This window comes from Sceloporus occidentalis, unplaced genomic scaffold, assembly GCF_023333645.1.
Source record: "Sceloporus occidentalis isolate IW3139 unplaced genomic scaffold, rSceOcc1.0.p SCAF_9, whole genome shotgun sequence".
Lineage (NCBI taxonomy): Eukaryota > Metazoa > Chordata > Lepidosauria > Squamata > Phrynosomatidae > Sceloporus > Sceloporus occidentalis.
Window position 1 is genome coordinate 33011449 of NW_028316989.1, and position 14270 is coordinate 33025718.

The 14270-nt window shown below is 44.7% G+C and overlaps 1 protein-coding gene across 2 annotated transcripts in view; it reads left to right on the top strand.

The window, feature by feature from the left end:
• Positions 1 to 10241: 10241 nt before the first annotated feature.
• CSK (C-terminal Src kinase) overlaps positions 10242 to 14270 on the top strand; it is a 76858-nt gene continuing 72829 nt past the window's right edge. The window contains exon 1 of one of the 2 annotated variants that reach the window (XM_089538632.1): positions 10242 to 10323. The gene's annotated coding sequence lies outside the window, so the exon portion shown is untranslated. Of the gene's footprint in view, positions 10324 to 13972; positions 13992 to 14270 lie in introns of those variants that run through there. The other variant, XM_089538636.1, reaches the window with a different exon arrangement.

The window sequence follows — 14270 nt, forward strand, 5'->3', positions numbered from 1 at the left end:
TGCTGTTGGCAAAGTTGCTGTTACTGCATTAGATGGACCAAGGATCTGACATAATATAAGGCAACTTGCTATATGTTCTTATTTAGGGGAGAGCCAACCCTATCTTTAGGCACCTAGAGCTGACTTTGATTGGACAGAAGGTTTAAATGTAGGATATCTCCTGGAAAAAGGAGGACAAGTGAATGGAGGAAGGAGTCATCTTTTCCTTCACTTCAGGCAGCAAAATGTCTTGGTTTGGCTGTGAACCGAAGTTGCTCCATCGAGTATGGGATTCAAACCCAGCCTTATGTTAAACCAACAATTCCTAAACATGAATGGATTCATTTTCTGATAATTTTGGGTTTACTAGATAATAATGACCATGTGAGCAAAACAAGTTAGTGAAAGACATGGTGGCTCTTTTGCATTTGAAATGCCTTGTATTTCTTGGTCCTTGCCAACTTACCAAGTTGGAGTAGCAGTGCCACAGGCTGGTTATTCTCAGCATTGCAGGCTGTCTCTGCTCAAGGCCAAAAGCATTACAGTGCAGACCTGTTCTTCATTGTCCAGAAACAAACCTGTCTGCTCCAGAGAATAGGACTCGGAACAATGGATGCAAGCTATAGGAAAAGAAATCCCACCTAAACATTAGGAGGAACTTTCTGACAGTAAGGGCTGTTCGACAGTAGAACACACTTCCTGGGAGTATGGTGGCATCTCCTTCTTTGGAGGTCTTTAAACAGGGGCTGGATGGCCATCTGTCAGGGATAGTTTAACTGAGAGTTCCTGCATGGCAACATGTGGTTGGACTGGGTGGTCCTTGGGGTCTCTTCCAACTCTATGATTCTATGAATGATCACTTAAAAACATAGGGAGTCACTTCATTCTGATTCAGAGCATCTGTTCTTGAAACACTGTTTGTAAATGCTTCCCTTTTGTGGACGGCAACTCCTCAAATCCCCAAGTGCTCAGGGTGGTATGTAGGGGGATTTTGGGAGTTGGAATCAATAAGTTAATTCCTTGAGACCTGGATTTAAATCAGTATGGTGTATCAGGGGTGAGCATGAGGAGTGAGTAAAGCATAATAATAATAACTCTTGTTTTGCCAAGGGCATTTCCTTGGGATTAATCTTTCAGGGCTTCCAAAGCAGTGGTAGGCAGGGCCAGAGCAACTTTTATTTTATTTTATTTTATTCATATGCCATCTTTCTCCCAGAAAGGAACCCCAGGCAGCTCACAGATAAAATAGTTTGAATAACTTTACAATAAATTTTTTAAAAACAATTAAAATCATCTTGCTAAAGTGGGTGGGAAGGATCCTCTCTCTCTTTCTGCCGCTCTTCTTTCTTCTTCCAAAACACCCCTCTGGGCCTTTGCAAAAGAATCAGATCACTCTTCCTGGAGTTCTGAACATATTGGTTGCAAGGGGCTTCTGAAATAAAGCAGAGGACCTTAAGAAGTCAGATCGAGGGTCTCTTGTGGTCCTGAGGCCTCCCTTGGAGGTTGATGGAGTCTCCTTCTTTGGAGGTCTTTAAACAGAGGTTGGATAGCCATCTGTTGGGATGCTTTGATTGAGAGTTCCTGCATGGCAGAATGAGGTTGGACTGGATGGCCCTTGCAGTCTCTTCCAACTCTATGATTCTATGTTGCCAACCCTGGGTTTATTCTGGGGTAGGTGAAATGCTGCTCTGGGGGCCACATATGGCCCTCAAGAGTTTTGTTTTGGTTTTTTGGTGGCCTTCAGCAACTCCAGTGTGCTGCTTAACCTTTTCCTGGCCCCAAAAGAAGGCAAGCTGTTGCCCCTTGAAGCCTCCAGGTACAGCCATTATTATATGATATTTATTATATTATATTGGTTGTTGTTGGGTGCCTTCAAGTCATATCCAATTTATGACGAACCTATCATGGGGTTTTCTTGGCAAGATTTGTTCAGAGGTGCCAGGGTTTGAGCCCGGGACCTGTTGTATACTAGGCAAGGGCTCAAGCGTTGAGCTTTTTCTATCCTGACTTTGGTCCCTTCTAAAAGACATGGAAATATATCGGATGGACCAGAAGTCAATCAAATGGTGCAAGAATAAGAGTGCGGGCAAAGATACTGTGTGTAAAAGAGAGAAAGAGAGAGGTGCATGGAAGGATTCCCAACCCCCTGAGATAACTCTTTCCTGCACGCAAAGGTTTGAGAAGACCTCCAGGCCAGGGGTATCAAACTGGTCTTTCCAGTCCCTCTTCATACACAGCTGTCCCGTAGGCATAAAAGCACAAGAGAAAGTAAGGGGTGGGTGGGAAGGAGATGAGTTATGGGACCATTCATTCTTTAAGTTCTATTTTTGGACAGCGTGCAAGTGCCCTAAAGAATTTGGGGAAAGGGGAGACATTCAGGGCATGTGAAACACTCTTTTGTTCCGCACGAGACCCCCATGGTGATACAGTGCACATCTCTGCAACTGCTAGCAGCAATAAGTGCCATGCAAATATATGGGATGATGATGGTGGTGGTGGTGGTGGTGGTGGTGGTGATGATGACGATGATATCACTATCATCATTACAATAACTGGCATCCTGTTGGTGTTTTTACGCAGACATAAGTTGCACATGCAATTGTACTTTGTTGGTCATGACATTACAATACATAGTTCTGTAAGCAGAATTCTTTAAATGCAACTGTTGCAGCTGCATATTCTTGGCTGGTTTGCAAACAGATGCATATTCTTGGATGATTTTCAATTAGTCACCAGTTCCTCTCCTGGAATACTGTGTCCAGTTCTGGGCACCACAAATGAAAAAGGATGTTGAGAAACTGGAGCGTGTCCAAAGGAGGGCAACCAAAATGGTGAAGGGTCTGGAAACCTTGCCCTATGAGGAGCGACTTCGGGAGCTGGGGATGTTTAGCCTGGAGAAGAGAAGGTTAAGAGGTGATATGATAGCCCTGTTCAAGTATTTGAGGGGATGTCATACTGAGGATGGAGCAAGCTTGTTTTACAGCCTGAACAATGGATGCAAACCACAAGAAAAGAGATTTAACCTAAATATGAGGAAGAACTTCCTGACAGTCAGAGATATTCAACAGCGGAAGATGCTGCCTCGGAATATGGTGGACTGTTCTTTTTGGAGGTTTTTAAACAGAGGCTGGATGGCCATCGGCTGGGGGTGCTTTGATTGTGTATTCCTGCATGGCAGAATGGGGTTGGACTGGATGGCCCTTGCAGTCTCTTCCAGCTCTAGGATTCTATGATTTTATGATGCAATCCATTATCCTGGAATCAGCAAGGCCATTTGCAGAAGCACAGTTAGATGCACAATGTAGTTAGCACACCACTTAAGGCATAGGGCAACCACCACATAACTACACAAGTATACTACACAAACACCATGTAGCCTCTCAGCTGCTAACAATAATGGAAGCGGGTCCACAGACAGATGCCTAGTGAACTGTGGCACTGACAAGATGGCCACTCTCTGAGCTTGGAAAACCAGTATGTTTTGGACCCAGAGTCTCTCCTTTAGCACTGCCAATGGTCACAGATCTGGGATTTTGACAGCAGGACGTAATGGCTTCCATGTCAGTGGGATGATAAATCCAGTCCAGGTTTTAGCCTGAACATTAATGGAACCATTGGATAGACTGAGCATTATTCACAACATAGGCTCAGTACTTTTGGATAGTGGTTTGAGTGTTAGACTACAACTCTGGAGATCAGGGTTTGATTCCCTGCTTGGCCATGGAAACCCACTGGGTGATGTTGGGTGAATGAATCATATACTCTTAGCCCTAGAAAACTTTGTGATGGGTTTGCCATAGGGTCACCACAAACCAGGAGTGCCATAAAGGCACACTACTACTACTGCTGCTGCTGCTATTACTACTACTGTGTAGATGTATCCTTTGTTAACAGAGGCATGCCTGAATTCATGACAGTAAGAATATAGGAAAAGATGTAATTTCCAGATGAGCTACAGGTGGCACTCTTGATTCACACTCAGTTCTTTTGGTCTCAGAAAAATACTTGCCTTTTGCTAATGCAAATTGTTAAAGCTTTGTCATCATTACTAAGGCCACCATTTAACACAGTTGGAGTAATCGTTTATATAGGACCAGCAATGAACATGGTGCCTTATAAATCAGTCTTGATCAGTCAACAGGGATGAATCGATCAGGTGTCCATAAATCTGAATGGAAATAAAGTTTTGGAAGACGGGCAGGAAATATAGCTGGCATCATCCTGTTGGTTAGACCCAACAAAAGGATGCCTTTTAAATCAATTGTTCTGTAGCGAGTCAACACATAGGTAAACACAGCTGAATCAATGGTTGTACTGTAGTTTGGACTAAACCTAGAATTCAGGTCTCTGTCTGGTTTTAGAGAATGCCCTTCCTTGTTGGAACAGGGCCCTTTCTTAGAAAACCAATGGCTGCTGCTGGTTCCTATTGGGGAAATAGGGTGCCAGCCCTTGGATATCTGAAACCCAGAGCAGATTTATCACTTCATTGACATTAGAATATCAATGGCTTTGTCAATGGCTTAGAATGTCAATCGAACTTTTGAAGTATACACTGTTTTACCTATTTTAATTTATATTGGAAGCCATTTTGAATCCCGTTTGAGGAGGAAAGTGGCATTCAAACCAATCAAGCAAAATTAAATAGATACAGTGTAACCACCAGTCTCCGTTGTAAAAGCATTCGCTGTAGAGCAAGCGTGCATCTAAGAAGATCCTTGAAGTTTTTGTAAGTACTTTTAGAGTAAAAACTGTGTGTATATGTCACTGATCACAGTCTGAGCCCAAGATTTTCCATTAAATCAGTTAATATGACTGGACACCGAAGAGATAAGGATAGTGAATGTATTTCTATATGCCAGAGATGGGAAATGTGTAGACCTTTAGATATTGTTTGTTTATATCTTTATTATTCCTCTTTTGGATTTATGTTCTGCTTTTCTCCCCAAGAAAGGTCTCTAAAATATTAAATACCGCCGGAACAAGTACAGTGGTACCCCGGGATACGAATTGACCGCGTTACGAAATTTCCGGGGTACGAAAAAGTTAGATTTAAAAAAACTGTTCCGGGTAACGAAAGATTTTTCGGGTTACGAAAATCTTTTCGGCGCGTTTCGGCGCGAAATTCAAAGCGCGGCTAGCGGCTAGCGGCTTTCCAGCGGCTTTTCGGGTTGCGAAATGTATTGGGTTACGAACGGCGCCGCGGAACGAATTAAATTCGTAACCCGAGGTAGCACTGTATTTCTATATGCCAGGTTATATGCCTCACAGTCACAATGAGTGAGGACAGTGTTGCATATCGGGGAAATATATGGTCGACTGTTCATGTGTGTGTATCTTATCACATCATTTCTTAAAACAGAAAGAAACAAAATTAAAAAGAGACAATGCAAACACTTTTCTCCTCATTCAGAAACTGAGAGGACTACAAAATGGTTGATGCTTCATGTAGTAGAGACAGGGTTTAAACTAGGGGTGGGGAACACCCAGCCTTCCAGATATTATTGGACTGCAACTCTAATAATAATAACAACAACAACAACAACAACAACAACAACAACAATATTTATTTTACCCTGCCTCTCCTATAAGATCAAGGCAGCATCATCTGTCATCATTATGTATGATGGCAAGGGCATGCCCCCATGTGCATTTGGTTGTGCATCCAGCTACACCTTTGGCATCTTGGTTCCAGTGTGCAATGTTACCATTCAACACAAAGATTTCCTAGCACAATTAGGGTATAGTTTCACATGCGGACGTTTACGCCAGGCAACCCCTTTATAAGATCTTGACCTAAGTCTTATCACACAAGCTTGACCTTTTCCTATCCCTGTCTTAGATAAGTCCAACACACACAACCTAGGAGAACCGCTTCACCCATTCTTCCTGCAGTACTTGTCAGGATCGATCCATTCCAACAGCAGTATCTTGTTATGCTGGCAAAGTCAATGGCCTTGAATTTAATTGGAAAAGAAATTGAATTGTAAAAGCCATTCATTCTGAAAAGCCTCAGACAAAGTTCATGAAGGGTCAGACCCATTAAGGGAATGGCTAGCTGGGCTGATCGACGCAATGTGCTCTCATGCTCGGTGCATCTCTCCACATGGTCTGTGGTTACCAGAAGCTGCAGATCAATGGTTGTGGCAAACAGAACGCAACCCTTTGACTTCTTGTACACCCTTTGAATGTGCAGAAAACATGAGAGGGACAGTGCACACACTGGCATGGCGATGCTCCCTGGTTCAGTCCTTGCAATTTTCAATTTAAGCACGGATTGGGGATTTCTTTCCTATGGCAGGCCATTGACTCATTGAGGAAAATCAATTCAGGGCTGGTCCTGTTTAAATCCAGTGAATGCCCAGCTAAACACCCCTTTTCCCATGAGAGCTGTTGGGGAAAGCCAGGCTTATATGGGGTGACAAACAGAACCATGATCCAGGCAGTCCAAGGTTCGAGGGGACAAAGCAATCCTGAACAGAGTCCAAAGCCATGAACAAAACTGGTAGAAAAATTAGTCCAGATATACCAAAAGGTCAGAGAGCCAGGAAGCCAGCGATGTCAGACAGGGTTGCACAGATGTCTGCAATGCCAGCATGTGTAGTGGTTAAAGTGTTGGACTAGGACTCCAGGAGAACAAGGTTAAAACCCTTTCTGCGATGCAAGCCCATTGGGTGACCCTAGATGAGTCACAGGCCTGATTCCCACTACCTTTTAAACCGGATCGCAAATCAGTTTGAACAGGTTCAAATGACCCTTGTTCCCACTTGAATCAATTCGCTGAAGCGATTCGGAGAGGGGGGCCACGCGCTAGACCTATTTAACCCATGTCTTTTTTAACGCCAATGTTTTCCACGTCTTTTTGGATAAATCGATTCTGCGCAAGTGTGAACCATTGGAATCGATTCAAATTTGCCCTTTGTCCGGCTGGAGTGAATCCATTTTGAACCAATTTATTCGTGAATGTGAACCAAAAGTGAGTTATTGGAGCGGGTGCATTTTGAACTGATTCATTCGTGAATGTGAACCACAAGAGGGTCATTTTACAGGGGAAAATGTGATTGGGGCAAATGTAGTGGGAACCACTCTCTGCTGTTGAATTGATCCATTGCCTCAGATCGCAAACTGCTTTTTTTGTAAGTGGGAATGAGGCCACACTTTCTCAGCCTCAGAGGAAGGCAATGGCAAAGCTCCACTGAAGAAATCTTGCCAAGATAAAGCTAACACGAGGCCTCGGAGAGTGGTGGAGTCTTCTTCTTTGGAGGTTTTTAAACAGAGGCTGGAAGACTATCTGCCAGGAGTGCTTTGTGACTTCCTGCATGGCAGAATCGGGTTGGATTGGATGCTGGAGAAACGTCAGGAATAAACTCTTTGAGAACATGGCTACACAGCCTGAAAACCCCACAAAAAACAAAGCAAGAAGGATTGGCATAGAAGGAAAGGAAAAAGGAAGGAAGGAAGGCGAGTGGGATGATGAAGAGAAAGAGAAGAAAGGAGGAGAGAGAGAGAGAGAGAGGAGAAAGGGGAGAGAGAGAGAGAGAGAGAGAGAGAGATATGTAGTGGCAGAGGAGAGGGACTGAAATAGCGAGATGCATATATCTAAGGCCCAGAAAAAGAGATAGCAAAGTGAAGCAAGTTTCTTGTTTCTTTCTTTCCCCCACTTCCCCAATTCAAAGTCAGTTCAATTCATTCTGTCATAGTTCATACACTCGAGAATTTCTCTTGCATAAAGTGCAGGCATGAAAGAGACCAAAGTGTCGAGGAAGTTTCACTCACTCGGTCATATTTTGTTTAACAAAATGCATAAACACCTGTGGCGGAAAAAGCCACACTCTTACAGAGAAACAATCCAGAAGTTCCCAGAGTCCTTTTTCTTCTTGCTGTAGTTGGTTTTTAATCTTTTAAATTGAGCTTCTTTTACTTCTGGTCTTGAGCCGGAATGATATTGTTCCAAAAGCCCACCGTTGTGCCATGCGCAGTGTCCACTTGCACAGAATAGGAGGACTGTATCGTGGTACAATAATGGTGCCTTTTATTGATGGATAGAAGAGGTTGGATATTCTAGGGTAGTGATGTCCAAACTCTGGCCCTCCAGGTGTTTTGGACTTCAGCTCCCAGAATCCCAGACCATTAGCCATGATGGCTGAGGCTTCTGGGAGCTGAAGTCCAAAACACCTGGAGGGCCAGAGTTTGGACATCACTGTTCTAGGGCAATGATTCCCAGGCTTTGGTCCTCCAAGGTGTTTTGGACTTCAACTCCCAGAAGCCCCAGCCAGCTTGGCCAACAGGCAATGTGTTGGCTATGATTGTGAACATCCTTCAGTCTGATCCATCAGGTCTCCTCTGAGGTTCTTAATTGTCTACCAAACACATGGTGCCATGCCTTGTTTAGCCTTGAGATGCCCAAATCAGTTCCTTCTCATTTCCTTTCTTCTTCTAATCCTAGGTTTTAGAGGGCAGAGTCACCCTGCCTTTGCCTGCAAAATCTTGCTAATGTTCTTCTGCGCTGCTGGGCGGATAATCTATACCGACAATCTCAAAACCCACGCACTTAACATCCGTGCATCAAACAGCTGCTGCAGCTTATAGTAAAGCATTTGTTTCTTCTTTCATTAGCTGCGTCCGACTCTTTCTTTCCCTCCCTCTCTTTTGGAAGCTGGGCCACATCGGTCCAAAACGCACTGCAGAAATAATCCAGTTTCAGAGCACTTTAACTGCCCTGGTTTAGTGCTAGGAAATCTTGGGAATTGTAGTTTATTGTGGCCCCAGAGTTCTCTGACAGAGAAGGCTAAATGTCTCACAAAACTACCATTTCTAGAATTGCCTAGCATTGATCCAGAGCAGTTAAAGCGGTCCCGAATTGGATTATTTCTGCAGTGTGTTTTGGATCATCTTCTCCCACCAAAGGCACTATCTTTCCATGTTGGTGGTGGGGCAGTGTCAAAGGATCACTCTACATACTGAGTCTACAGACTGACATGGCTATATCTAAATATATATTAAAGTACAAAACAGTATACAGTATACTAAATATTATCTGAGGGAGTAGACTTAAGCTCATGCGGCCAATTTCTTTTTCTTGGTTATTCTCCAAAGGGCTGCAAGGTCTCTCTACATACATTTGGGCATTACACAAATGCATCTGAGGAAGTAGACTGAAGCTTAGGAAAGCTCCTGCTGCCAACCTGCTTCTCTCAGTTAGTCTCAAAGGATCGCTCTACATGCTGACTCTACAGACTAACACGGCCGTATCTAAATATACTATAGTATATTACAGTATGCTACAGAATACAATGTACTAAATATTATCTGAGGGAGTAGACTGAAGCCTAGGGAAGCTCCTGCTGCCAACTTCTTTCTCTGTGAGTCTCCAAGGGGCTGCAAGATCTCTCTACATTATAACCATACAGTGCATCTCAAAGGATGATTCTGTTCCAGGCTTTACCAATCCTAGAGGTGTGTATGTGTGCTTTCCCTTCGAGGACCACTAGGGGGCGCGCTTCCTCCTCGCTTCCCAGCCATTGGGAGGGGATTAAAGAAAGCAAAGCAAGGGAGGCTGGAGCTTGGGTTTGGCGCAGGCGCCGTGGGACTGCGGGCGGCTGGGGCTCCCCTTCCCTGCAGCCACCACCAGGCCTTGCAAAAGGGCTCCCAAGAGCAGCAGCAAGGGCTGGCTCTCCCTTAGGGAAGAACAGAGAAAAGGAGGGTGAGAGAAGAAGAAAAGAGAGAGGAAAAAAGGAAGGAAGAAAAAGAGAGAGAGAGAGAGAAAGAGAGAGAGTGGTCCTCCTCCTCCTCCTCTCCTCCTCCCTCTCTTCCTCTTGCAAAGGCCTCCTTCCCCCTTTCTTTCCTTCCTTCCCTTCCTTCTTTTTCTCTTCCTTTCTTTCCTAGGCGAGGACCACCCACGGAGAGGAAGGAGAAAGCCCTTTGGAACGCGGGCGGCGCCAACGTTCTGAAAGGGAAAGCCCTCCGAACGTTGGCGGCCCCAACGTTCCAAACAGCCCCAGCGTTCGGAAGGGGGAACGTTCGGCTGCTGCTGCTGCTGCTACATTGTTGCCTCTCCTCTTCCTTTTTCTCCTCCTTTTCTCCTCCTTTTCTTCCCCCTTTCCTCCCTTTTTTCTGCCCCGCCTTGATCCCTACCCTTGACCCCACCTTCCTCCACCCCTCTGTCCCCCGATCTCCACCTTTTTGGGGGGTCCAAGACCCTCTTTCTCCTTTTGCATATGGAATAAAGAGAGATCCCCCCCCCCAATATCTCTTCAGGAAGACCAAAGACATTGGGGGACCTCCAGGACTGGCCCCCAAATTTCTCCACTTTGGGGAGTGGAGGCAGAAGGGATCCTGCAGAGAGAGGTAAGCTCAGATCTCTATTATTATTATTATTATTATTATTATTATTATTATTATTATTATATCAAGGGAGGGATCCATAGATCGTTTGTTGGGGTTTTGAAGGGACTCTTCAAGGAGCTAGTCCTTAAAGAGGTGGCAGAAAGAGCCATCTCTCCAAATATAGTGCCCGGATGTCCTCCTTTGCCAAGACCTGTCCTCCATTGCAGACCCCCCCCCCCATCTAAGAGGAGTTCCCAAATAAATAAATAAAACGCCCTCCATTTTGAGCAGGGCTCAAAAGTCTGAATGGACATCTCTTAAGAGTGGGTTTTGGCAAAGCTATCGATTTGCAGCGTCCTACATTTTTTTCTGGCACGTCCTACATTTCAGACCCCCTGCCCAGGAGGGGTTCCAAAACTCCCTCCATTTTGAGCAGGGCTCAAAAGCCTGAGTTGACATGTCAGTGGCAGAATGTACATATCTCTAAGCATGAATGCACATACATATATCTAAAGGTGGGTTTTGTTAAAGCTTTGTAATTTGCGATGTCCTATATTTTTTCCTGGCATGTCCTCCATTTCAGCCTGCTTTCTACCCAGGAGGGGTTCCTCAACGCCCTCCATTTTGAGCAGGGCTCAAAAGCCTGGATGTACACATCTTAAGAGTGGGTCTTGTTAAAGCTTTCCTATTTGCGACGTCCTACATTTTTTCCTGGCATGCCCTCCATTTCAGCCTCCTGTCCAGGAGGAGTTGCAAAATAGTCTCCATTTTGAGCGTGACTCAAAAGTATGAATGTATATATCTAAGAGTGGGGGTTTTAAAGCTTTTATGTGCAATAGCCTACATATTTCCTGCATGCCCTCCATTTCCTACATGTCCTTCATGTCCAGGAGGAGTTCCAAAATGTCCTCCATTTTGAGCTCAAAAGCATGAATTGACATGTCTATGAATGGTTTTGTTTTATTTTGTTTTGCCTTTGACGGTGCGACATCCTACATTTTTCTTGCATGCCCTCCATCTCAGCCTTTGTCCAGGACTGAGCAGGACTCCAAATGTACATTTTGATGAGTGTGGTTTAGCTTTCATTGTGGGAATGTCGTCCTGTTTTTTCTTCCTTTGGAAGGTCCTTCATTTTGCGGAGCCTTGTCCTCCTTTGTGGCGAGGACCTTTGGCCACCCTGCCTCCAAAACAGAGAGATCCTGGAGGGGGGCATGGATTTGTGTGCATATATATATGTGTGTGTGTGTGTGTGTGTGTGTGTGTATATATATATGTATGTATGTTAGGACTTTGCAGCTTGGAAGAAACCGGAGCGATTTGTGTTGTGAATTCGGTTCCCTTGTTAGGACTAGGCCTGTCACTTCCCTAATGTCCTTTGCTTCCGTGTGTTTGAGAGAGAAGACGAGACAGGGAGAAGGAAGAAGGAAGAAAGAAAGAGAGGAAGAAAAAAGAGAGAGGTGGCCGTGGGAAGCCACCTCCCCAGGATGGAGAACCACCATAATTCTTTCTGAATGTATTGATTTATTTCTTGGTTAAGCATGGTCTGTGCATAGTTTGAACGCTGAGCTAGCACTTCCTTGTGAGTTGCCGGAGAAGGTGTTGCTTTGTGTGTATATATACACACACATATGTGCGTGTGTCAGTTTATGGTCAGCTAGGCCTTGAAGGGCCTTTGTGTCCACCTTGGGACACCATGTCATTGTCCTGTCCCTGTCCCATGCTTATTGCGCGATCGCGGGAAGGGCTTTCACACAAAACCATGCTTATCGGGATGTTGTCCAGTCCAGAAAGCGCTTCTGACTGTGAGCGTGCGAAAGGCTTTCTCACTCAACTGCGCTCACCCCATGAATTTCCTGTGAATGCAGTGAATTGACCCCTCATTTCCTTTAATTTTGTATTATCGGACACTCCTGGTAATACAATCCCACTTCATCGATGGGGCGTTTGTGGGATCAGCGCGATGTCGTGAAAAAGCCGTTCGCATGATCACTTTCAGTCGTGCTTTTTGGACGGGATAAAGATGCATGTCCCCGTGTGATGAAATACTATGAAAAGGGCATGAGAAGTTGTCTCAGGGGTGGTGGTGGTTTTCCGTTGTGGTGGTTCTCCATCCTGAGGTGCCACATTCTCCTTATCGTGATCCCTTCCATCTCCTTTTTTATCATTCTCAGAAGAGACTGGACTTCCCTTAAATCCTTCCAGATCATCAATGGGCCTTTTTTGCCATCATTAGTCCTGGAGAATTGTATTTATTTATTTATTTACCTTCATTTTATTCTGGTTCCCCCTTTTACCTGTGCTGGTCTGTGACCGTAATAAAGAACATAAGTTTGGGGTGGGAGGTCTTGGCGGTCCCTTCTTTTGACCCACATCTGCCCAAAGACCCATGTGTGCCAAAAGTGGGGCCATTTTAATTCATTTATTTTTAATTGGAAATTTATTTATTAATTTGTTTGACTTTATTGCCATCCGAAAAGAAAAATGGGTGGTGTGAACTCGTGCACTTGAGGTTGCATGAACTGTAGAGAGAATAGGGAGTTCATATTGTGAGATCAGCTGGGAGCCCTGTTTGTGTTTTGTGTGTATATCAGTGGCTTCATGCCACTGTTTGGTCTGGCAGGTTCGAAATCCTGGCCGACGGTCTCCTTGCTGTTGTCTACCACAGACAGTAGAGCTGTGTGCTGTGCGCTTTCAAGTCATTGCCAACTTTTGGCGACCCTATTGTAGGGTTTTCTTGGCACGTTTCTCCAGAAAGGGTTTGCCATTGCCAACCTCTGAGGCTGGGAGAGTGTGACTCGCACCAAGGTCACCCAGTGGCTTTTTGTGGGGTTTTCGGGCTATCTGGCCATGTTCTAGAAGAGTTTATTCCTGACATTTTGCCAGCGTCTGTGGCAGGCAATGGCTATAGCTATGTGGCCATGTCCTAGAAGAGTTTATTCCTGACGTTTCGCCAGCATCTGTGGCTGGCATCTTGAGATGCCAGCCACAGATGCTGGCGAAACGTCAGGAATAAACTCTTCTAGAACATGGTCACATAGCCCAAAAAACCCACAAAAAAACTATGGATGCCAGCCGTGAAAGCCTTCAACATCACCCAGTGGGTTTATATGGCTGAGCAGGGATTTGAACCCTGCTCTCCAGAGTCATAGTCCAATGCTTGAACCACTACACCACAACAGTAGCACTACAGCTAGCCAAGCAGTGGTGTTACAATGTGCCTCACGCTCTTCAGGCTTCTCTTCTTTTCCGACTCACATTGCAAGAAGACAACAAAGCTATTGATGGCGAGTGGTCAGAGTCTTCCTTTTTCTCTCCTTGCCACCATCCGGGAGGCATATGGAGGCCACGCGGGCAAGCAGCAGTCTGTGCCTTTGACATTTCCTTGGCTGTGAAAGAGTGTCCCTTGTCACAAGAGGGAAAGGCAGAGGGAGCCGAGGAATGAATGCAGGGACACAGCGAAGCTCCCTTGGTAGACATTTGATGGGATAAGACTTTTAAGAAGCTCAGGGAACGCTTTGCAGACAACTCTGCCATTGGTAAAGGCCGGGCAGCTGCGGATTAAAATGGCCACACCGCCACCGTTACGTTTTTGGTGGGACTCTGTCTTTTTTTCCATGGAAAGGCTCTCAGAATTGACCTCTCCTGTAGCGGCGGCTGAATGGACAGTGATATCAAATTGCCATCAAGAAGTGGGGCAATTTTAATTTATTTATTTTTTATTTTTGATGAGAAATGTATTTATTTGCTTGAATTTATTTATTTATTTATTTATTTTAATTTATTTTATTTATGTGAATTGGCTTGCGGATTGGAAACCGCCTTGGCTCGATGCTAGGGAATTGAGAAATGCTGGCATTATACATTGTTTTGAGTTTTTAATCTGTACTTTGTTTTATTTTTATTTGAAAAGTTTTATTACTTAAAATAACACATCGTTGCACAACTGTTCCCTATACTAACATATTATG